Raw genomic sequence first — 20143 nt, 5'->3', positions numbered from 1 at the left:
TGCAAAAATACAAAAATAATAACTAAACCAAACTAAACCTAATATATATATATGGTTTTATATAATCAGTCACCGACTCACTGCCACAGAAAGCTCTATAGCCAAATGACATGGAAGTCATCAATTGGATACTAATTCGGTACACTCTGCAGATTTCTTTTCCAGCACACGGGATCAATTTTCTTGCAATACCAATGCCGACAGTGGTGGGAAGAACAGGGCAACAGCAAGTCCATCCAGAAGATATGTATATCTTGTGAGAAATCATGTTACAGGAACACATGGCATGGAAAACAAAATCCCCTGTTGTTCTCCATTGGAGTTTTGTCAGTGCGGATTGGCATTGTTGGTCAGTGAGATGGAAATAAGAACACAGCCTTGTGTCACATTAGTGTTGCGTATATGTTACCTTATTGAATAAATTTGATTCTTTGGTGTTGATTTTTGTTGGGTTGGAGTCATGCACGATGGGAAATATGCCTGCTCAATGATGACAATACAACCCTTTGAATGATCTTTAAGTATGATTTATATTAGACATCGTCCGTCTATGGTTTATGGGACATCGTGCTCATCTACTTAGTATTTCTAGCATTTTCTAATGGCTTTAATCTGTTGCATAAAGAAATTTCCAGGCAATTGTGACTACACTGGTTCAATTTCTAGATTCAGATTTGTTTTCTTAATTAGCTTGTGGAGTTTTATTGCAACCTAAATAGAAGATGATTAATGTTGTGAAGATGATACTTATTTCTTGTGCACATGTCTGCATAGGTTCCAATGAAGAAGGAAAATGGTCAAACAGTCATGATTCCACTCTTCCAAAGTCAAGAAAACATTGCCAGGAAGGTATTTCAGCAAGTAGTACGGCTGTGATTGTTGATTACATTTATTCTCACTATTAAATTTAGATATTAGCTTCAAAAATATTAGTTTGACAATCTAAATACTCTAAATTTATGTGTGTGTGTGTATATATATATTAATGATGGTGTCATGTTTAGATTTCTATTGAACCAGTCCAAGGGAAGAAGGTTGAACATAATGGGATTAAGATTGAGCTCCTTGGTCAGATAGGTGAGCTTTACTTGGAAGTTTCTAATATGATGTATTGCTTTCAAACTGAGAGATGTGAGGAATTACAGCATAAACAATGAGAGGGCTTCTTTTCTTTTGTCAGCCTGGATTTTTCCTCTCAACCAGACACTCATATAATGAAGTTCTTAATTTCATCAAAATGGAAAAAAAGACACTAACATATCTGTAGGGTTTTTTAACTACTTTGTTATGTTTTCTAAAGTATGATATTAGTTTTCTAGTTTGTGAAGTCCTTCTAAACGGCTAATTATGAAAAAAGAAAAAAAGAATTGGTTGGATACAACTTTAGGTTTCTTCTATGCAACGAGCCAATCCTTTGCAGAGCAGTAAATAATATTCTATCTTATTTCTTGATCCCCTTACTCCCCTATGGCGACAATGAAGCCGTAACAACCCTCACTTTGCCTTAGTACACTCACATGCATTTATATGATTTTGTCTTGTTAAGTTGCATTCATGAAATCGTGTTTGTTTTATCTAAGTGTTGTTGCATGCTTTGTTCCTTGTTTGGTCTGTGTTTAGCCGAGGTCATCTTAAGCCTAGGTAGCACCTTTGAACCTCTAACACCTAGGACCATCTTGGAACCACTTTGGTTGGCCTTGTAACAACCCTCATACTGATTACTGATTAATGACTGATTGATCACCAGTTACTGTTAAACAGAACTGATAATGACTGATAACTGACCGATAATTGACCTGATTAAAAGTACTGAACTGACTGACTGAAACTGGAACTGAATTGACTGAGTATATGTTAGTTAATTTCATTCTATCTGTTTGATTGTATGATTATCTGTTCATGTTCGTATGTTTAAACTGCTAATTGAAGGCCTTATCGGCGGCCGAATCTGAAACCGATTAGTGTTCTGTGACCCTCGTAATTTACGTGATTTTATTGTACAATTATCTGAAAATTGATTAGGTATGATTAAATTAGATTAAATAAGCTAATTAAAGAGTTGGATTTAATTACAACCTTGCCACTAGTGGGCCACTCACACACACACACACATGAGCCTTGTAAACACTCCACGTATTGATTAAACCCACACTTCTTCTCACATTTTGAGCCTCAACCGACCCTAGAGAGAGAGAGACTTGAGGAGTTGGTTTTCATCTTGAATTGCTTGGAATTGCTTGAGAAATTGTTGAAGTGATTGCATATTTGAGCTCCCTTCTTGAAATACAAGACTTAAGGTAGCTCCATTGTCTTCTTATTCATGTTTTAAGTTGAATCTTGCATGATTTATGTCATATTGAAGGAGTGTAGAGCCAAACATGGTTTAGATGGCGAATTGTAGCTTAATTGTTGCATGCATGTACATATATTGAAGTTTTGAGGTTGTAGTTCATAATGCCTCACATGCATGTCCATCTTTTGGTCATACTCCATGAGTTCATCTTGTTTTTGAAGGTTTGAGCTCTTTTGAAACAGCATTGAAGCTTTGAAAAGGATTTAAGATCATGCATGTCATGTTTGAAGAATGCTCTTGGAAAATGATTTGAAATTGGTTTGAATTAAACACCCTTGGGCTTTGATTTCTCGAATTGATCTTTGAATCATGTTACTCCATGTGTTTATAAGAGTTTTCCAGAAAATGAGCCCAAGAGGATCGGTTTTGATGCATTTAAACTTGAGTTTGAGCTTGGAGGTGCAATCTGGGTTTTCCAGATTTCGCACTTCCGCTCGAGCAGGGAAATTTACGCTCGAGCGTGGAATCCGAGCAACCAGCATATCTCTGCACTGTTTTGCAGTCCGCTCGAGCGGAGTATTGGGCGCTCGAGCGGAGTCATGTCTCAAGCTCGAGCGGGCGTCGAGCGGAGATTTCACCCATCCAGTACTTTTACAGTACGCTCGAGCGGGAAAGTTTGCGCTCGAGCGTGTACCTTTGTTTGCCTGTACGCTCGAGCGGGGAAACCTGAGCTCGAGCGGGACTCTGTTTTACTGAAAATTCTGTAACTGTTTTCTGATCGCATTTTTGCATCCTCATCCCATCCTAGGCATTTTTAGGCCTAGTTTAAGACATCTTGATGAGGATATCGTTGTAGAACACACCAAGGCAAATTAGGGATTAAGTTATGCTATTTCCCAACTGTGTAGCTTAGTGTGTGTTCAACCTGTGAACTGTGTAGGGTCGGCAACTGGGGAGACACGCTCTAGCATACTGTAGCCCAGAACTCTGTGAGTAACAATTGTGTAAAGATATGTTCAACTGATTATCTTCTGAATACTGAACTGAACTGTTTACTGAACTGGTATTATTTACTGAATGAATGTATGTCCTTTATTTCTGAACTGTACTGTGGCATCCTTAGTATTTACGGTTTACTGTTACTGCTACTGTTACAGAGATCTCTGTCGGTTCCCTCGTGGAACCACTACTGTTTACTGACTGATGGCCATCATTACTGTTCGGTCTTTTAAGACCTACTGTTACTGTTATGCTAATGGATGTACCACATATGACTGTTTACTGTACTGAACAACTGAATGACTGATTGAAATGAACTGTTTTCATACTGTAAGGACATTCATTCTTAACCTCTTTACATATTGTGTTATTCACTGGGCTTTAGCTCACTGCTCATATATATATGTAGGTGTACAGGCACCAGACCGCAGCTAGAGGCGTCAGGGTTACTCCAGTTTTGTCAAGCCAGCCTTTGTGCCTCACTGCGAGGTTCCGAGCCTACTGTTAAGGCTTAGGGGTGTTTTAGAATTTTCCCCCCGCCTGTCTTCTGTACTGTCTAACTGTTTTGTATAGACTGACTGTTTACTGTTCCGTTATACAGGGATTAGGTCCCCGTACTGTGTGACTGTTAATTTTGTATACTGTGTTGTACAGACGGAATGTTTTCTGTACTGTTACTAGGGGTTGAGTCCCTAGTTAAATGATGTGAATATTGTGTATACTGTTCTGTACCGTTTTTGTATAATGTATGTAAAGCCTTTTTGCATACAGACTGTCACAGCTCAATGGACACTATTTATTTACTGTATTGGCTTCCGCCAGGCCCTGTACTCTGTTTCACTGTATTACTGTTCAGCAGGCCTTCGGTAATCTCGGATTACTGGCCGGTTACGGTGCTAAACCCATAGGGCCGGGTTTGGGTCGTGACAGAGTGGTATCAGAGCGATACTTAACCACGAGTTATACCGCACACACGTGTCCAAATGAGCTATAGGGTGTCCTAGAAAGTGATTAGGGCATCTCATGAGCATGTTAAGTGTGTGATTACGTTATGACTGAATATCTGCTAATGTGTTAAACTGGTAAGCAAATGACTGTTTATGTTTAAAACTGTTATAACTGCTTATAGTGAAATGGACAATGCAAATGAACCCGAATCCTCATCTACTGAGGCAAGAATGGAAAGAATGGAAAGAATGATAGAACTGATAACTGCTAGACTTGAGCAGCAACAGAACCAACCGCCCCCACCTCCTCCTCCTCCGGTACAGCCGGAACCTAATGTGAATGTGGATGATGGGGATATTATTGCTCTGACCCAGAAATTCAGCAAGATGAAACCGCCATCCTTTCAGGGAGGCCTTGAACCGTTAAAAGCTGAAGCTTGGGTTCTGGAAACGGAAAAATTGTTCGAAGTGTTTCCGTGCTCAGAAGCAAACAAAGTATTGTTAGCTACCTTCACCCTACAAGAAGAGGCTAGAAGGTGGTGGATGTTAATCCGTGAAACAAACATTGTTATGACTTGGGCTCAGTTCAGGGAGTCCTTCTTCGAAAAGTATTTCCCTCAGTGTGTCAGGGATAGAAAAGTGACCGAATTTGAACAACTGAAGCAGGGCACAATGTCCGTTGCAGAATACGAGACGAAATTTACTGAACTTGCCCGTTATGCACCGCACATGGTGGATACTGAATATAAGAAGGCCAGAAAATTTGAAGGTGGCCTTAATGTGGCAATACTTGACCGGATAAATGTTTTGAAACTACCAACTTTTGTGGGTGTTCTCGACCGAGCATTGATGGCCGAGTCGAACATTGCAGCAGTGAAACAATCTGAAACACCAACAACTGAATGGCATGGAAAAAGGCAGGGTTTCAAATTCAAGAAAGGCAAGCACAACCCAGCCAATAAGAAACAGAACACGGGATCAATGACTAGCCCCAGCCAAGGGAGTGGGTTCATTCCACCCTGCTCTGTATGTGGCAACAGGCACAAAGGGGTTTGTCACAAATTATCTGGAGCCTGTTACAGGTGTGGCAAGGTGGGCCACATGGTTAAAGACTGCCCCTCTGCTCCACAAGTCAGTGGTAAAGCTGCACCAAGCGCAGCAGCATCAAATGCTCCACCAAAGCCTAACCCCAGAGTTACGGGGAAAGAGCCTGTGAGGCAAGGCCGAGTGTTCGCACTAGTACCGGGAGATGTGCAGAATACCGAGACCGTTGTGTCAGGTATTCTCTCTATTTGTGCACAAAATGCATATGTATTAATTGATTCGGGGTCTACGCATTCTTATGTATCATATGCTTTTTCACGGAAATTGGATAGACCCTTAGAACCCATGAACTATCTGCTAGCCGTATCATCACCCGTAGGGGGATCCATGACATGTGCTTATATGTACCCCGCATGTGAAATTATTGTTGGGGATATGCATCTGTTTATTGATTTACTGCCATTGAACATTGATCATTTTGACGTAATATTGGGGATGGATTGGTTACAAAAATATCATGCCACTATTGACTGTGTGACCAAGCAAGTTGTTTTCCGTCCACCTGGTTTGCCTGAATTTGTGTTTAATGGGAGTGGAGTAGTACCTCCTCCGTATTTGATTTCGTCAGTAAAAGCTGTTAAATTAATTAGAAAGGGGTGTAAAGGATATCTGTGTTCTGTACTGACTGTGTCTACTGATGATAGTGTTAAAACTGATGTGAATTGTATTCCTATAGTCAGGGAATTTCCAGATGTCTTTCCAGATAATCTTCCAGGGGATTTGACTGACAGGGAGATTGAATTTACCGTTGATGTGATTCCCGGAACACAACCAGTTTCTAAAGCTCCCTACCGAATGGCTCCAACTGAACTGAAGGAACTGAAAGTGCAATTGCAAGAACTGTTAGATAAAAAGTTCATCAGACCTAGCACTTCGCCATGGGGTGCTCCTGTTTTGTTTGTCAAGAAGAAAGATGGCTCACTGAGACTGTGCATCGACTACCATGAACTGAATAAGGTAACTGTAAAGAACAAATACCCATTGCCACGCATTGATGATTTATTTGATCAGTTACAGGGTGCACAAGTGTTTTCTAAGATTGATCTCAGATCGGGGTATCATCAACTGAAGGTTAAACCGGAAGACATCGATAAAACTGCTTTTAGAACGAGGTATGGACATTATGAATTTCTAGTTATGCCTTTTGGAGTCACGAACGCACCAGCTGCTTTTATGGACCTCATGAACAGAATTTTTAAACCGTACCTTGATGACTTTATTGTTGTATTTATCGATGACATATTGATTTACTCCAAAAGCATAGGACAGCATGAACATCATCTGAGACTTGCCCTACAAACCTTAAGAGAACAGAAACTGTATGCTAAACTGTCTAAATGTGAATTTTGGCTTGATCATGTTATGTTTTTGGGGCATGTTGTTAGCAAAGATGGAATTTCTGTTGATCCACAGAAAATTGAAGCTGTAGTGAACTGGCCTAGACCAACAAATGTGACTGAAGTTCGAAGCTTTTTGGGATTGGCTGGATATTACAGAAGATTTGTCAAAGATTTCTCCAAAATTGCCCTACCATTGACTCAGTTAACTCAAAAGGGGACATCATTTGACTGGACCGACCAAAGAGAATCTGCTTTCCAGGAGTTGAAAACTAGACTTGTGACTGCACCAGTTTTGACTTTACCCTCAGGTACGGATGGTTATACTGTATTTAGTGATGCTTCTCATAAGGGTTTGGGATGTGTTTTAATGCAGAATGGGAAAGTTATTGCTTATGCTTCCCGACAGTTGAGACCACATGAAAAGAACTACCCGACCCATGACCTGGAACTTGCTGCAGTGGTGTTTGCACTGAAAATCTGGCGTCACTACCTGTATGGGGTGACATGTGAAGTATACACCGACCACAAGAGTTTGAAATATTTCTTCACACAGAAAGAACTGAACATGAGACAGCGGAGATGGCTAGAACTGATAAAGGATTACGACCTACAGATCTTGTACCACCCAGGAAAAGCCAATACCGTTGCCGATGCATTGAGCCGGAAATCGATTGGAAACTTAGCATGTTTGCTTACAGGACAGAAAGAGTTGCTTTGTGACCTTGAAAAATCTGAAATTGAAATTGTTTTACGGGAACAAGGTGGAACCTTAGCTGCTATTTCTGCTCAACTGGCACTGATTGAGGAAATTAAAGAAAAGCAGCAACTGGATGACTTCTTGAAGAAGATCATCGAAGAAAGAGAATCTAAACCGAGACCGGGATTCAAATTTGAGAATAATATACTGAAATTTCAAGAAAGACTGTGTGTACCAAATGATACTGAACTGAAAAGAAGAGTTCTGCAAGAAGGCCACAATTCGAAATTGTCTATCCATCCGGGGAATACGAAAATGTACCAAGATCTGAAACAGAATTTCTGGTGGCCGGGAATGAAGAAAGAGATTGCTGATTTTGTATCCAAATGTCTTCATTGCCAACAGGTCAAAGCTGAACATCAACGACCTGCCGGACTATTGCAACCCCTACCCATACCAGAGTGGAAATGGGAGCATATCACGATGGATTTTATCGTTGGATTACCTCGCTCCAGAAAAGGTATGGATTCAATTTGGGTTATTGTTGATAGATTAACCAAATCTGCTCACTTCTTACCTGTCAAGACAATCTATAATGCGGACAAATTGGCTGTTATCTATATTGATGAAATTGTAAGACTGCATGGAGTGCCTGTGTCTATTGTTTCTGACAGGGATTCGAAGTTTACATCGAGGTTTTGGCAAAGCCTACAAACTGCACTGGGTACTGAACTGAGATTGAGTAGTGCCTATCATCCTCAGACAGATGGCCAATCAGAAAGGACCATCCAAACTCTGGAGGATTTACTGAGAATGTGTGTCCTTGATTTTCAGGGAAACTGGGAAAGTCACTTGCCCTTAGCTGAATTCGCCTACAACAACAGCTACCATTCGAGTATTAGTATGGCGCCTTTTGAGGCATTGTATGGCAGAAAATGTAGATCTCCGATTTGCTGGGCAGAAGTTGGAGATGGGCCGTTGCTTGGGCCCGAGATCGTGTATGAAACAACTGAAAAAGTGAAACTGATACAGCAAAGACTGAAAACTGCACAGAGTAGACAGAAAAGTTATGCAGATGTCAGAAGACGAGACAGAGAGTATGAAGTGGGTGATCACGTGTTTGTGAAAGTGACACCAATGAAAGGCCAGACTCGTTTTGGAGTCAAAGGCAAGTTAGCGCCGAGGTATGTCGGACCGTATGAGATTATCGAGAAAATCAATCCGGTGGCGTATCAAGTTGCGCTCCCTCCTGAAATGGAGCATATGCATAACGTCTTCCACATTTCTATGTTAAGAGACTACCTTCGGGATCCCTTCCATGTAATAGAGCCTACCCACGTAGTGTTGAGTGATGACTACACTTACGAGGAACGGCCTATACAAATTGTAAACCAACGGATCAAGAAACTGAGGAACAAAGAGATCCCGTTAGTGAAAGTTGACTGGCAGAACCATGGTGGCGTGTATGCCACTTGGGAAAGGGAAGATGACATGGCTAAACGATATCCTGAACTGTTTCCACTGAATCCTGTTTTCTTCCAGAATGAAGGTAACTCGAGTTTAGAGGACTAAACTCTTTATAAGGAGGGGAGACTGTAACAACCCTCATACTGATTACTGATTAATGACTGATTGATCGCCAGTTACTGTTAAACAGAACTGATAATGACTGATAACTGACCGATAATTGACATGATTAAAAGTACTGAACTGACTGACTGAAACTGGAACTGAATTGACTGAGTATATGTTAGTTAATTTCATTCTATCTGTTTGATTGTATGATTATCTGTTCATGTTCGTATGTTTAAACTGCTAATTGAAGGCCTTATCGGCGGCCGAATCTGAAACCGATTAGTGTTCTGTGACCCTCGTAATTTACGTGATTTTATTGTACAATTATCTGAAAATTGATTAGGTATGATTAAATTAGATTAAATAAGCTAATTAAAGAGTTGGATTTAATTACAACCTTGCCACTAGTGGGCCACTCACACACACACACACATGAGCCTTGTAAACACTCCACGTATTGATTAAACCCACACTTCTTCTCACATTTTGAGCCTCAACCGACCCTAGAGAGAGAGAGACTTGAGGAGTTGGTTTTCATCTTGAATTGCTTGGAATTGCTTGAGAAATTGTTGAAGTGATTGCATATTTGAGCTCCCTTCTTGAAATACAAGACTTAAGGTAGCTCCATTGTCTTCTTATTCATGTTTTAAGTTGAATCTTGCATGATTTATGTCATATTGAAGGAGTGTAGAGCCAAACATGGTTTAGATGGCGAATTGTAGCTTAATTGTTGCATGCATGTACATATATTGAAGTTTTGAGGTTGTAGTTCATAATGCCTCACATGCATGTCCATCTTTTGGTCATACTCCATGAGTTCATCTTGTTTTTGAAGGTTTGAGCTCTTTTGAAACAGCATTGAAGCTTTGAAAAGGATTTAAGATCATGCATGTCATGTTTGAAGAATGCTCTTGGAAAATGATTTGAAATTGGTTTGAATTAAACACCCTTGGGCTTTGATTTCTCGAATTGATCTTTGAATCATGTTACTCCATGTGTTTATAAGAGTTTTCCAGAAAATGAGCCCAAGAGGATCGGTTTTGATGCATTTAAACTTGAGTTTGAGCTTGGAGGTGCAATCTGGGTTTTCCAGATTTCGCACTTCCGCTCGAGCGGGGAAATTTACGCTCGAGCGTGGAATCCGAGCAACCAGCATATCTCTGCACTGTTTTGCAGTCCGCTCGAGCGGAGTATTGGGCGCTCGAGCGGAGTCATGTCTCAAGCTCGAGCGGGCGTCGAGCGGAGATTTCACCCATCCAGTACTTTTACAGTACGCTCGAGCGGGAAAGTTTGCGCTCGAGCGTGTACCTTTGTTTGCCTGTACGCTCGAGCGGGGAAACCTGAGCTCGAGCGGGACTCTGTTTTACTGAAAATTCTGTAACTGTTTTCTGATCGCATTTTTGCATCCTCATCCCATCCTAGGCATTTTTAGGCCTAGTTTAAGACATCTTGATGAGGATATCGTTGTAGAACACACCAAGGCAAATTAGGGATTAAGTTATGCTATTTCCCAACTGTGTAGCTTAGTGTGTGTTCAACCTGTGAACTGTGTAGGGTCGGCAACTGGGGAGACACGCTCTAGCATACTGTAGCCCAGAACTCTGTGAGTAACAATTGTGTAAAGATATGTTCAACTGATTATCTTCTGAATACTGAACTGAACTGTTTACTGAACTGGTATTATTTACTGAATGAATGTATGTCCTTTATTTCTGAACTGTACTGTGGCATCCTTAGTATTTACGGTTTACTGTTACTGCTACTGTTACAGAGATCTCTGTCGGTTCCCTCGTGGAACCACTACTGTTTACTGACTGATGGCCATCATTACTGTTCGGTCTTTTAAGACCTACTGTTACTGTTATGCTAATGGATGTACCACATATGACTGTTTACTGTACTGAACAACTGAATGACTGATTGAAATGAACTGTTTTCATACTGTAAGGACATTCATTCTTAACCTCTTTACATATTGTGTTATTCACTGGGCTTTAGCTCACTGCTCATATATATATGTAGGTGTACAGGCACCAGACCGCAGCTAGAGGCGTCAGGGTTACTCCAGTTTTGTCAAGCCAGCCTTTGTGCCTCACTGCGAGGTTCCGAGCCTACTGTTAAGGCTTAGGGGTGTTTTAGAATTTTCCCCCCGCCTGTCTTCTGTACTGTCTAACTGTTTTGTATAGACTGACTGTTTACTGTTCCGTTATACAGGGATTAGGTCCCCGTACTGTGTGACTGTTAATTTTGTATACTGTGTTGTACAGACGGAATGTTTTCTGTACTGTTACTAGGGGTTGAGTCCCTAGTTAAATGATGTGAATATTGTGTATACTGTTCTGTACCGTTTTTGTATAATGTATGTAAAGCCTTTTTGCATACAGACTGTCACAGCTCAATGGACACTATTTATTTACTGTATTGGCTTCCGCCAGGCCCTGTACTCTGTTTCACTGTATTACTGTTCAGCAGGCCTTCGGTAATCTCGGATTACTGGCCGGTTACGGTGCTAAACCCATAGGGCCGGGTTTGGGTCGTGACAGGCCTCCACCTTCGCCCTGGCATATTGGCCGAGATGTCGTCATCTAGGCCAAGCTGTGCATCACCTAGGCCGAGATGTGTATTATCTAGGCTGAGATGTTATCCTTGCACCTAAGTGATCTTGTTCCTGGACTAGAATGACCTAGACCGAGGTGTGGCACACCTAGGCCGAGGTGTGGCACAGCTAGGCCAAGTGTTATCCTTCCTAGCCGAGATCATTGAGACCTCACTTGCCGAAGCCTATGTCTTGACCCGAGGTCATTACCTGCCAGAGTGCCCATGTCATCTTACTTGTTATACACACTTTGTCATGCTCTTGTCTTGTCATTCAATCACCTTTTGAGAAAACCCAATCCGGTGGTGCCGCGTGTCCCAACAGAGGGTTAAGTCTGCTGGCAGTAGAGAAAGCATATCATTTTGTCATATCTTTTGCATGGTAGAGAGAGAAGCTCTAGGAAGAGAGGAAGAGGAGTTCTTGAGAGAGAAGTAGATTTCCAAGCTTGATCCTTAGAGTCTAAACCGTTTGATCCGAGTGTTGAGGTTAGATTCTTGATTTACCCTTGTTAATCTTTATGTTTATTTGATCGCATCGCATGATCTAGCATGATTCGTGAGTCATGCATTGGTTTAAAGTTTTTTTAGAAAGAGAAAATAGTGTTCTTGTGTTCTTGAAATAAAACCATGTTTTGATCCGAAAGTTTGTATCAAGATTCATGTTTTTGTGTTTGTTTTCATAAGATCTTCAAGTATGGGTACCCAGGTCCATTGTAACAACCCATATTCATGTCATGGTCATGTTCATGTTCATTTACATAACTTTGTCTTGTTAAGTTTGCATTCATGAATCTTGTCTTGTTTGCTTACGTGTTGCTTGCATGCTTTGTCCCTTCCCTGCTATGTCAAGCCTAGGTCATGTTATGCCTAGATCATTCCAAGCCGAGGTCATCTTCAGTCTAGAATTATCTTGGAACCACTTTGTTCGACCTCCACCTTCGCCCTGCCATATTGGCCGAGATATCATTATCTAGGCCGAGGTGTTCATCACTAAGTCCGAGATGTGTATTATCTAGGCCGAGATGTTACCTTTGCACCTAAGCGATCTTGTCCTGGAGTGGTATGACCTAGACCGAGGTGTGACACATCTAGGCCAAAGTGTGGTACAGCTTAGTCAAGTATTGTCCTTCCTAGCCGAGGTCATTGTCACCTAAGTTGCCGAAGCTTTGTCCTTAGCCGACGTCATCATTTACCGAAGTGTCTTGCCGGGTAGCTTGTTAGATACACTTTGTCATAGTCTTGTCTTGTCAATAAATCACCTTTTTGAGGAGAACTAACCAGCCGTTGCCACGTGTCCGAGCTGAGTGTTAAGTCAGCCAGCAGAGAGAGAAAACCTATCATTTTTATATCTTTGTTTTGAAGAGGAGAGAGAAGCTCTAGGTGAGGAAGAGGAGTTCTTGAGAGGAGGTAGATTTCCAAGCTTGATCCCTAGAGATCGAACCGTTAGATTCGTGTTTTAAGGTTAGATTCTTGATCTGCTCATGTTGTTCTTTATGTTCATGTTATCGCATTGCATGATTGAATATGATTTGTAAGCCATGCATTGCTTTGAAGTTCGGTTTTAGAGAGAGAAAATAACATTCATGTGTTCTTCAAGAAAAGTCATGTTTTGATCCGAAAGTTCATGCCAAGATCCATGTTTTTGTGTTTGTTTCCATATGATCTTCAAGTATGGGTACCCAGGTCCATGTTTTCGAACTCGTAGCATGAAATCCCAGGTTTTTGTAATAAAGAAGTTATGATTTTAGCATTCATATTCTTCATGATCTTCATGTTCATGTTCTTCCTGTTCTTCACGGGTGGAAACCCAGATCTCCAGACCTCACTTCCCTAAGTGTAGTCGCCGAGATCACTCTTGCCTAGATCACACACTTAGGCCAAGCATCGTATCTCACCTTGGCTTACCTTGCATGATCACTTACACCTTTAGCTTGCCTTGTGCACACCTCGGCATGCAACCGTACGCCGAAGCCTAGGTAACCACACCTCGGCCAGGAGGTGTGGGACCTCGGCAAAGACTTGGTTGGTACCCAGCATGTCTTCCTGACATGTAAAACAGTGTTTTGACTTCCAGCATGTTTTCCCGAGATCACTTGCATGCATGTAAGACTTGTTTTGAGAAGTGCATTCAGTAGACTTTGCCATGTGTTTGTAGGACTTGGACCCTTGCCTTGATCCCGACGTCCCAAGAGCTATGTGAGTGGTATTTCTAATAAAGTTATGTTATCAAGTTTTAATAAAGCTTTGCCTTGTTTTGATAAAAGTATTTGCTAAGCATGAATGATATCCCTATTTTATGTATCAAATATAAGCTTTGTTTTGGATGACATTCTTAGAACCGTCCTTGTCACGACCCAAACCCGGCCCTATGGGTTTAGCACCGTAACCGGCCAGTAATCCGAGATTACCAAAGGCCTGTTTAACAGTAGTACAGTAAAACAGAGTACAGGGCCTGGCGGAAGCCAATACAGTAATTAAACAATGCCCAATGAGCTGTGATAGTCTGTAAGCAAAAGGACTTTCCAAACATATTTACATTCAGTGGAAAGGTATACATAATATATACAATCATTCAGAATAGGGACCCAATCCCTATGTAACGGTACAGTAAACATTCAGTCTATACAATCCATTTGGTTATTACAAAACAGCAAGACAGTATAGAAGGGGGAGTCCTAAAACACCCCTAAGCCTTAGCATGACAGGCTTGGAACCTCGCAGTGAGGCACGGTAGTTGGCTTGACAAAACTGGAGTAACCTTGACGCTCCTAGCCGCGGTCTGGTACCTGTACACCTATATATATATATATATATGAGCAGTGAGCTAAAGCTCAGTGAATAACATAATGCATAAAGAGGTTAAGAATGAATGTCCTTACAGTATGAAAACAGTTCATTAAATCAGTATTTCAGTCGTTCAGTCAGTACAGTCATATGTGGTACATCCATTAGCATAACAGTACAGTAAACAGTAGGTCTTAAAAGACCGAGCAGTAAATGATGGCCATCAGTCAGTAAACAATAGTGGTTCCAACAAGGGAACCGACAGAGATCTCTGTAACAGTAACAGTAACAGTAGGTGCTAAGGATGCCACAATACAGTTCAGAACATAGGACATACATTCATTCAATTAACAGTATCAGTTCAGAAAGCAGTACAGTTCAGTTGTTCAGAAGATAATCATTTTGAACATATCTTTACACAGTTGTTACTCACAGAGTTTGGGCTACAGTATGCTAGAGCGTGCCTCCCCAGTCGCCAACCCTACACAGTTAACAGATTGAACACACTAAGCTACACAGCTGAGAAAGATAATAACTTAATCCCTAATTTGCCTTGGTGTGTTCTACATCTATATCCTCAATAAGATATCTTAAACTAGGCCTAAGAATGCCTAGAATGAGATGATGATGCAAAGATGTACTTTTAAAAGCATTTTCAAATTTTTCAGAAAACAGAGGTCACGCTCGAGCGTAGGTCACTCCGCTCGAGCGGACATGCAGACAAAAGTACCTGCTCGAGCGGTAAATCCCCCACTCGAGCGTACTGCAAAAGTACTGGATGGGTGAAATCTCCGCTCGACGGACGCTCGACGCCCGCTCGAGCTTGAGACACAAGACTCCGCTCGAGCACCCAGTCCTCCGCTCGAGCAGATGTAAAACAGTGCAGAGATACTGGATGCTCGGATTCCACGCTCGAGTGTCACCTTCCCCCGCTCGAGCGGGAGTGCAAAATCTGGAAATTCCAGATTGCACCTCCAAGCTCAAACTCAAGCTCAAATGCATCAAAACCGATCCTCTTGGGCCCATTTTCTGGAAAACTCTTATAAACTCATAGTTAAACATGATTCAAAACTCAATTTGAGAAATCAAAGCCCAAGAGTGTTTAATTAAACCCAATTTCAAACCAATTTTTCAAGAACAATCCTCAAACATGACATGCATGATTTTCAAATAACTTTTAAGCTTCAAAACATGCTCTAATGAGCCAATTGATTCACAAACATGATGAAAACATGGCCTACACTCAAAACATGGACATGCATGTGACGATTTGCCAAGAACTCAACTCAAAATCCAACAATACTAACATGCATGCAAGGAATGAGCTTCATTTCAACAACAATGAACCAAAACATGACTTAGTTCTACCATGAAGCATGAATCATGCAAGAACTAGCTCAATGACAACAATAAGAAGATGAGTTTCCTACCTTAGTCTTGTATTCAAGGTTTAGGAGCTCAAATATGAAATCTATACTTCAATCCTCTCAATCCAAGCAAGATCAAGCAAAAGAGATGAAGACACTCTCACTCCCTCTCTCAAGTCGATGGTATGCTCAAAATGAGCTGAGCAAAAGTGTTTTAATTCAATGTATAAGGCTCAAAAGTGCATAGATAATGGCCACTAAGTGGTCTAATTGTAATTAAGTCAAACTTTGCAATTAACCCAATATTTAATCTAATTTAATCATACTAAATCAAATTTCAAGTAAATACACCATAAAATCACATTAATTATGAGTGTCGAGAAACCTCAATCAATTCCCGGATTCGGCCGCCGATAGGGCCTTCAATTAACAGTTAAAAGCATAAAAAGGTGAACAGATAATCAAACAATCAAACAGATAAATGCACAAGTAAACAGATATACTCAGACAATTCAGTTCTAGATTTCAGCCAGTCAGTTCAGTATTTCAATCAGTTCGCTTATCAGTCATAATCAGTTCAGTTTAACGGTAATCAGTGGTTATGCGGTAAACAATGGTGAGGGTTATTACAGTCCTTCTGTGTTAAGGGACGTTAAGCCTAAGTAACACCGTCCTTTCGTGTTAGGGGACGTTAAGCCTAGGTAACATAGCCCGTACGTACCAGGGGACTTTAAGCATTTGTGGTACAAGTCCTCCCGTGCTAGGGGACTTTAAGCCTAAGTATCATAGTCCTCCCGTGCTAGAGGACTTTAAGCCTAGGTAGCACCGTCCTTTCGTGCTAGGGGACGTTAAGCCTAAGTAGCACCCTTGTTAAGATATCGGTCACCGACGGACTATGAACGGGTGTGCTCGATGCCAAGGTTGTGCTTTTGTTTTGCCCGGAATGTCATCACCCTATGTTTTAAGATTGATGTATGTTAAGTAAGTAAGTAAGTAAGTTTTGAAGGACCAAGGTTCGATTGATGTTTTATTTCAAGTCAAGCTAAGCTATGTTATGTACGGTTTTGATAAAGATATACTATGTATTGTTTTGAAAAGATCTCGGGTATCATTCATTTAACCCCTTTATTATTTATACCATTCACTGAGTATTTAAGCTCACCCTCCCTATGTATATATGTAGGTAACAAGCAAGAAGTCGGCTTAGCCGAGATGTGTGTTTTGTATGCATGTTATGTCAGCAGTGAGGGTGTCGGCAATTTTGAAGCTTATGTATTTTGAACATGTCGGCTTGAGAAGCCTTTTATCAAGATGTAATATGTATTTTTGTACTTCATTTTATTTGTATTCAAGTTGTAAAGCTATGTAAAGATGTATGCCATTCCATTTGACTTATGCACTGCTCTTATGGACTAACTAGATTTGTATATATTGCTTCCACACTTGTGAGCCCCATATATTTATACTCTGATTGTGTGTGAATTTTGAAAGTTTGCCTTCGGTAATCTCGGATTACTGGCCATCACGACACCATCCTACTAGGGGCGGTTTGAGGTCGTGACATCCATGTTTTCGAACTCATCTCATGAAATCTCAGGTTTTGAACAAAGAAGTTATGATTTTAGCATTCATGTTCTTCATGTTCTTGTCCATCATGTTCTTCATGTCCTTCAAGGAGGAAACCCAGATTTCCAGACATCACCTTTCCCTAGGTGTGGTCATCGAGACCACTCTTGCTTAGATCTCACACTTAGGCCAAGCATCGTATCTCACCTTGGCCTACCTTGCATGATCACTTGCACCTTAGTCTATCTTGCATGCACACCTAAGCCAACCATGGTACACCTTTGTCGACACCTTGTAACACCTCGGCAGGCAGCTGCACGCCAAAGCCTAGGTAACCACACCTTGGCCAAGAGGTGTGGGACCTCGGCCAAGACCTCCTAAGTTCACCCAGCTAGGTCATGTTTGCCTAGATCATTTCTATACATCCATTCCAAGACCTGGTTGGTACCCAGCATGTTTTCCCTAGATGAAAAATAGTGTTTTAACTTCCAGCATGTTTTGCTTTGACTTGACCTAGTCTTGAAGGAAATGCCGGGATCATTTGCATTCATGTAAGGCTTGTCTTGAGAGTGCATTTCATATCCATCTTTGAGCATTCTTTCTTGTCTTCTTGAAGTCCATTAAGTAGACTTTGCCATGTGTTTGTAGGACTTGGACCCTTGTTTTAACCTCGACGTCTGAAGAGCTATGTGTGTGGTATTTTTAATAAAGCTATGTTATAAAGTTTTGATAAAGCTTTGCTTCATTTTAGAAAAGTATTTAATCAAGCATGAATGATTATCCCTAGTTTTTGTATCAAGTATTATATTTGTTTTGATGACATTCTTGGAAAGTCCTTAGTGCCAGGAGACTATAATGCAACTGCACCCTTGTTTTGAAAGTCCTTAGTGCCAGGAGATTATAATGCAACTGCACCTTTGTTTTGTCACTGTCGGTTTTCTGCATGGGTTTGTTTGTCCTGAATGTCATCGTTTGGTATTATGTAGATGTTATTAAACATCCCAAGAAGATTTGAAAGATTTGATAGATGAACTTGGTTCATCCCTTTGATTTGTAAAGTTACAATATGTATTGTTTTGAAAAAAATTTCGGATATCATTCATTCAAACCTTTATTACTAATACCATTCACTGAGTATCCAAGCTCACCCTCTCCTTATATATATATATATATATGTAGGTGACGAGCAAGAAGGCGGTGATGCCTAGATGATTATTTGCAAGTTGTATTCGGATTCATTTTGCTAACATCTTGAAGATTATGCTTCTTAGCTTTGTATTTCATGTATTTTGTATATGTCAGCTTGAGAAGCCTTTTGATCAAGATGTATTATGTATTTTATTGTAATTAAGTTGTAAGACCATATTAAGATGTATGTCATTTCATTTAATCTATGCACAGCTCTTATGGACTAATTAGATTAAAATTTATTGCTTCCGAACATGTAAGCCCCATATGTATACTCTGATTGTGTGTGAATCCTTGTAAGTTGGCCTTTGGTAATCTCGAATTACTGGCCATCACGACACCATTCTACTAGGGGCAGAATGGGGTCATGACAGAAGCCGCACCCTTCTTCTTCTTTTTAAAACAAAGGTTTTCTAGTTTGTACAATAGACAAATATTAACCACTGGAGGAAGAGTATATGCCATGTTGGTTTATTGTTTTTTTGTTTGTTGGATTACATGATTTTGTTGAGTACCTTAGCCACTGGTAATGATCAAAAAGTAGTTTTTGAAATATCATACTATTGCATTTTTATATAATTTTTATTTTTTACAGAAATATATTTCGATAGAGGCAATTTCTATGACTTTACCTCCATTGGTGAGTATACTATACTTTGATTACATTTTCTTATTATGTTTTTCCAACTATTTATCACACTACTTTAATAATTTTAATAGACTTTGTAAGTTTTTCTCTACAAATCTCTACTTTCATTATTCTTATATGTAATTCCAAAATGTGTTAAAGTTTTTTCTTAGCTAGATTTTCATACAACTGTTAGCAAAAGGGGTTTCCTTCATTTTTTTTAACCCCCCAATCCTTTGTTTTATTGTTTATAGTTCGTGAACTGGATGTTCCTGGTGAAATATACGAAAGGAAGACATATCCTTTTGAATTTTCTACAATTGAAATGCCATACGAGACATACAATGGGGTGAATGTGTGTCTCAGGTGAGTTAGCTATTATGTCTTTATCTGATGGCTTTGTATTTGGACCATTTCATAATTAACAGTGTGAATTCTAACTCTTGCGTATTAAGATCTTGTCTGGCTTTTATAGACCTATCAATTCTAAGATGATCATCTGCTTTCGCATGACATTCTGCAATAGCTACATGCCAAATGCGTGAATTATTTAGAGAATATTATTTGACTATACAAATTAGAATTGTCTTTAGAAAAATATATATTTTTTTAAGTTGAAGTCTATCAAATTTTACAATTCAATCTACTATGTCAGGAAGTGTGAATAAACTAAAAATGTTAGCAATCAAATATGTTTAAAATTTATCTCAACATTAAAATATGTATGATGATTTAGGCCTCATTTTTGAGTTCGCCTTGGGCCCTAAAAAAGTCAAGGCCAGTCCTATTTAGGCTGCAGTTTTCAACTGTTATTATTCTTGTTAGAACAATGATTCAAGGAATTTTTTTTGGTTTCTGATGCAGTCAAGTATCAAGTGAGGCCGGATGATGGTGCTATGGTTGCAACAACACCAGAAGGGAGTCGAATTTCATGTGAAAGATGGTAATTGGCTATTAAAATAATGATTTGCATTTGTTTTCAATGTTTTGGATTAAATATTTATATTGCAGTGAAGTATGAGGGTATAGTTCCATTGACATCTTTTACGGCAAAATCGTT

At 40.1% G+C, this 20143-nt stretch overlaps 1 long non-coding RNA gene across 1 annotated transcript; it reads left to right on the top strand.

Annotated features, from left to right (window-relative positions):
• Positions 1 to 1001: 1001 nt before the first annotated feature.
• LOC145797421 (uncharacterized) lies at positions 1002 to 19466 on the top strand. The gene is made up of 3 exons (XR_014338965.1): positions 1002 to 1077; positions 19051 to 19095; positions 19338 to 19466. It is a non-coding gene; the product is annotated as an uncharacterized LOC145797421 (long non-coding RNA).
• Positions 19467 to 20143: the final 677 nt, after the last annotated feature.

The sequence above is a fragment of the Camellia sinensis genome, chromosome 8, assembly GCF_055761805.1.
Source record: "Camellia sinensis isolate YWXY chromosome 8, ASM5576180v1, whole genome shotgun sequence".
Lineage (NCBI taxonomy): Eukaryota > Viridiplantae > Streptophyta > Magnoliopsida > Ericales > Theaceae > Camellia > Camellia sinensis.
Note: the sequence above shows the minus strand (reverse complement) of the source record. Positions and strands in the feature narration are given on the sequence as shown.